Genomic DNA, 6,259 nt, shown 5'->3' with positions numbered 1-6,259 from the left:
TCCACTTCCGGTCTGGGGCCTTGCCGTGGGCGGTAACCCTGGCTCTGAGTTGTGGTCTGACCAATCAGAAGGCTCTCTGGAAGAGGACAGGAACCTCCCTACTTCAGGGAATGAACGGATGGTACCTTTCAGACTCGCTGTGAGACTAATGATGATGTTACACCGGTTCCTGCGAGGGCGGCCGCCGGTCCCGTAAGGCAGGGTACGCCGAATCCGCGGGACCGGGGACCTCCCGCAGGCCTGCCTGCCTGCCTGCCGTGCTTGGGGCGGCCAAAAAGCTAGAGCCGCCCCTGGACCTTTTGGTCCCAATCACAAAGCCCTTTAAAAACACAACCCTCTCATATCTCAGGTACATACACAAGGCTCACGTCACTGCCTGTACCATCAGTGAATGCTTAAAGTGTGCAGCCGGACACAGCAGCACTTTATACACACCCTAGTTTAGAACAAATAGTAGATTTATTTATTATATTATCTCTGGATTGATAATATTGTAATTTTAATTATTTTTCCAAACCTATTCTGAACAGTAATGATTTAAGTTGGAGGTCCAAACATGGAGCATCTGAAATGCTGATCACGTTGAATGTTGCAAGCAATAAGACAGCAATAAGATTACATGGGCTGAGGAACCAATTTTCTCCTCTCTCCCATACCTTTTATCTTGCCCAGTTTTCCCTTTTGCTTTCCTTCTTTCTTTCTTTCCCTCCTCTGGTGCCCAAACTTTGCTTCCTTTATTTTATTTTTATATATATAATGTGTTTATATATATAATTGTGTGTGCGTATAATATATATATTATACGCACACACAAACACACACCATATCTTGGCTGCCTTACATAGATACCCTAGACGCACTCAGTTTGTTTAACCGCTTTCCACTCTCTCAAATACAGTCTTATTTACACACACACACACACAGGTTCACTGATTAACTTTAAACACATTTATTCATCCCAAACTGCCAGTGTACATACATGTAGCTTTAGAAGTATTAAAGGGATACTGTTAAGTTAAAAATCTTACGGTCAACATTTTCAGAAGCAGGAGCCTAAAGTTAGACTTCCAAATTCTTATTTAGACAAGTAAATAAACTAAACAAGATATCAGTAGAATACCCTCTTACAGGTTAAATACATAACTAAATTACCAAAGTGCTGAGCATCCAGTACTTTAGAAAATCAGGCCAAAAATATACCAAAGCATCTTGTCTTTGTGATAAGAGAAATAATTTATCCACACAGTTGTATGATCAGTCTACAGCCCTTTTGACCTGACTTTGGTATTAAAATCCTCGAACTCCTGTTAGTTCAATTTCCTGATTCAAAACCAACCAAACAAACAAACAACAACCTAACCCACTCACACCCACACCAACTATTGGAAGATAGTTGTCTGCTCACATTATATGCCCTCTGGTGGGAAAGAAAAAACTCCACAGAGAGGGAATTAAAGTAGATCAGCCTTTGCTCTGCTGAGCCAGTACATTCCACTGGATCAACAGCCTTCTGGGCAGGTTAGGGCTTTGCTGGAGAGAAGCTTGTACTTTCAGAGCTACTCAAATTGGACTATTGATATTGGATAAATGAAAATAAGTGTCATGAATAATAACACCAGTGCCAGACCATGTGATATAAGTGGATTTGCACATACAGTTAAGAACGACAGAAGCCCAGACCAAGGGGAACTGTTTGTTTACATATTAGTGGAACTCCGCTTAGGGAGATGTTACGTATACTCTCTCTACAAAGAGAGTTAATAAAAAAAAAAAAATGTGTCCGTTGTGACCCAGGCTGATGCAAAAATTCTATTTATCTGGAAAATCTAAAATGACTTCTGCCATTTACCGGTAATTGATTTGGGGGAAATGCTGTCCAATACTTTTGAAATGAATATTACTCCCAGCCTCTTGCATGAGGTAAGTAAAAGTGATGTTAATGACAACCTGGTTTTTTTGGTAGCATGTTGAGGGTGTAGACCAGGCCACAGACACAGCAATCTCTGCTTTGAAGAGGCATTGTGTCACTGAGAAATCTGGGGATTCAGAATGGGGCACTGAAAGTGAAATAAGGTGAAGGTAACTAGTAACACCATACCCAGAGATAAGGATGAAATAGTAAATTGTTAGAGCCCATGAGAGGCATTAATTCAGCACTGGTGATATAAGCATGGTGTGTGTGTGTGAAATAGCATTAACAATATAATTTTAATTAACAGCACATTTCCACTAGTTTGTGCTATATTTCTTTTATACTTTTGTTGCATACTCATTGTAATGACTTCCAGGTTGGGTGAACAATTAGTAGTTTGGGGGAGCCCAATAAATGTTAATTAGAATCTTTCCCTGCTATCCTCCTCTCTATATTATTTAAATAATATAGATATGATACTTTAACCAACTGTTCCTTTAGGGAACAGTACTACAGGACCTTTTATCCCAAAGGAGCACCTTAGGCTTGGCTACACTTGCAGATGTAGAGAGCTGGGAGTTAAACCAGCCTTCGGAGACGGTAGCAGGAAAAACGCTGTGTGTTTTGGGGGGCATGTTGTCTTGTCAGTTCAGACAGCAGCAGGCCCCCTTTCCCCCCACCTCTCTCGCTCATACACACTCACAGCAGCAGCATTCCACAGTAATGGTTTGCTTTGTCTCGGAGAAGAGAAGCATGCAGGAATGGAGCTTTGAAAGGGAATATTCACATACCTGCAGCCAAGTTCAAAACAATGACAAGAGTGGCCACTTGACTTCCGGGGATTATGGGACATTTCTGGAGGCCAATCACAGCGCAGTAATGCAACACATCGTCCACACTGACACCCATGCATTTCAGCCAGGGTGCAGCAAGCTTTATGCTTCTCATGGAGGTAGATTACCAGGAGCGCTCCAGCTGCAGAGTTCAGGCGCTCTAAGTGCCTTGCCAGTGTGGACAGGAGTTAGGGCACCCGTGGCTGATTTAATGCACTCTAACTTGCAAGTGTAGCCAAGCCCCAAAGGACTGACCCAGGAAGACTGCCCAGGTCAACCTTACTTCTCTTTAATTTCCCATGGACTCCCCTCTTCCATAAGGGAGGGAAGAGAGGAAATGACTTTTCTTTTGTTTGTTTGCTCCAAGAACCTCTATAGGTGTTGAGGGGAGGGGGAGTAGAGGACAGTATAAGGACCTTAAGGAGGACTTGAGGGGACTTCCTGCCCCCCCATAAATGGTGGTGAATGCAGGCATAACCACACCTGATACAAGGGGTTAAAAAAAATCCTTAGAGGGAATAGAACTCAGCTGCTCCATGCAAGATGGAACTGGAGCACTGGTATAAGTGTTTAGCAGACATGCAGCAGCAAGCTGCTCAGCAAGAGCAGTTCCAACAGCAATTGCTGAAGCAATGGACCACCCAAGTTCAGGCCACACAACAACAACAGCTGCTGAGGGAACTGATGGCCCAGCAGTAGAAGTTTCAAAAGGAGATGATATAGCAGATAGTGCCAGCCCTATAACCCCATGAGTCCCAGCAGGTCATGCATCCACCAAGGGTGTTCCCCTGTTAGTACCAATAAAGCTAACCAAGATGGAACTGGATGTGTGGGTGGAGATTAAAGGGGCATGGGGGAGTGTTGCCCCCAAACTGGATACATTGTAGAGACCATGCATGGGAGTGGGGTGCCCAGATTTCTCTCTTCTATTTGGCCCTGCTTCCTCCCCGCAGAGGAACTTTGCGGGAGTGAGCGATGATGTGAGGCATTCTGTGCGTCCTACTCAGTTTCCCCACATGGGCTGCTTAAGCAGAGAGCAGGAGAGCATCTCTTGACCTGCACAACCCAAGTGGGGAAACTGACCTGGATGCACAGAGCGCCTGGTGTTGTTGCTTGCTCCCAGCCACTTGAGGGAGCACAGGAATGTTTGGGGGGGGAGGGGTGACGCCAGGCACTTGGTGCGTCCAGGTCAGTTTTCCTATGTGGGTTGCTTAAGGGGAGGGCAGGAGAGCATCTCCTGACCCTCACAACAGAGCTCCAGCTTGGGGCCATTTCAGTTTTACTAGCCTATAAAATAAGAGATTTTCCCCAGAAACACAGGCGTCTAGACATAGGGGCCACATTCTGATCAGTACTGGTAACATTGTAGCAAGTGAACATAAACTCTGAGCTGCTTCCCAAGCATCTGTGCAATGTACAGCACTGAATATGTCAAGCCCAGGTGATTGACAGAGTGAACAGGGAAGGTTAAATGTTAGTGGAATGCGCTAACGCAGATGGGCAAAGGGGATAGGCTTTAGTGATGGATTTGTTTGATGTGTGCTTTGCATGTTTATGTATCTCTAAAACGAGGGAAATATGATCCAGATTTCATATTGATTCACATGAAAGTGCTCAGTTCTGTTTAGTCAAGAATTTTTTTATGCTAAAATTGATTTTTTTTAAGTGCTAACATGGAAAATAATTAAGTTAAACAAAAATAAGTTTGATTAAATAATGAACATAAACTGAATTCGTGATTTCAAATACACTGTAATTTAAATACCACTAACAACCAGTAAATCTAGAAGTTAGACCTATTCCTATTATTAATAGTATTAAGCCCTTTGCCTCCCCAAATGTAGAAGTCAAACGACGCCTATGGCTGGACAATGACCCTGAAACCTTCCTAGTTACATTTGAGATGGAGGCACTAGCAGCCCAGTGGCCCCAGAACAATTGGCTTTGATCCTGGCCCCATACTAGATGGGTCTGGCCCAGGCATCCTATCATAATCTGGACTTGGAGAGGGCAAGGCTACAAACATGTTAAATTTTGGATTAGCTGGGTATTTCGGAGGAGACCCACTGTCAATGATTTAGAACTGAGAGCTACCCCAGGGGGGCGAGACCCTGGATAGTAGCACAATGGTTGTGAGAACACTGTTGGAAGTAGCTCCATCCAGAGGAGCGATCGGGGCCCTGGTGGCCGAGGCCATTGTGATGGAGCAATTCATAAAAATATTAACCGTGAAAGACAAGGAGATGTTGCTACGGCACCGCCCTGGGACGTTATCTGAAGCTGTAAGGCTAATGGAGAACTTTGTAGGAGCAAAAGGAGCATTAGGGGCAGGATCACCCAAAGCCTTGATGGGGCAGGGGACGGAGCAGCAAGAGACCTATGGGGGTGAGCCAAAATCAGCAACAACTTCCCTGTGTGACGGATTCCCCCTGGGGTGCCATCTGGAACTGGGGTACCACTGAGCCCCCTGACCCACCAGCCTGGGCTCCCTCTCACACTGTGCTGCTGTGACAAGCTACAAAGCCCTCCAGCCTGCACTTTCACCAGCATTCATACAGGTAGGGACACTCCCAGCTGCAGTTACACGCAGGCTCTCTAGCCACCAGCTTCCCAGCCTGGGACCCCAGAGCAGTACCATCCTGCCCTGGTCAAATCTGGCCAGTATACCCGGTCCACCTCTCCTTCAATGTGAAGAGAACAATGCACATTTGTGGTAACCAAGCATAGATTTTTCCCAAGCACTCCAGTCAAAGCTCACTGGTTTAGATTAAAACATAAAATAAGTTTATTAACTACAAAAGATTTTAAGTGATTGTAAGTGATAGCAAACAGGTCAAAGCAGATTACCTAGCAAATAAACAAAAATGCAACCTAAACTTAATATACTAAATAGATTTGATATGAATTAGCAGATTCTCACCCTAAGAGATGATACAAGCAGACTGCAAATTCTTAAGGGCAAGCTGCATTAGCTTTACAGCTTGGAATCCCCAGGTGTTTCATACACAGGCTAGAAATCCCTTTAGCCTGGGTCCAGCACTTCCCTCAGTTCAGTCTTTGTTCCTCAGGTCTTTCCAGCAGTCTTCTTGTGTGGGAGTGAAGAACCACAGATGATGTCACTCCCTGCCTTATATAGCTTTTGCATATGGCGGGAACACTGTGTTCCAAAGTTTCATTCCCAGGCCAGTCTGTGGAAAAATACTGACATCCCAAGATGGATTCCAGCATCATGTGGTCTGGTCACATGTCCTTGTAGAGTCATAGCAGCCATCACTCACAGGCTGTCTGTAGCATTCTCAGGAAGGCTCACCAGATGGGAGATGAGCTTCTCCTAAGGCCTATTGTTTTCCCTAATGGCTCATTGCCCTGAATAGGCCCTTCCAAACCATCTGTCTAGACTGAAAGCATCTGGTCTACTGGGCGTAACCCAGGTGTAACTACATTTGAAATACAGATACATAGTCAATATTCATAACAAAAATGATACATGCATACAAATAGGATAATCATATTC

This window comes from Emys orbicularis, chromosome 2 (genome assembly GCF_028017835.1).
Source record: "Emys orbicularis isolate rEmyOrb1 chromosome 2, rEmyOrb1.hap1, whole genome shotgun sequence".
NCBI classification, from domain to species: Eukaryota; Metazoa; Chordata; order Testudines; family Emydidae; genus Emys; species Emys orbicularis.
Note: the sequence above shows the minus strand (reverse complement) of the source record.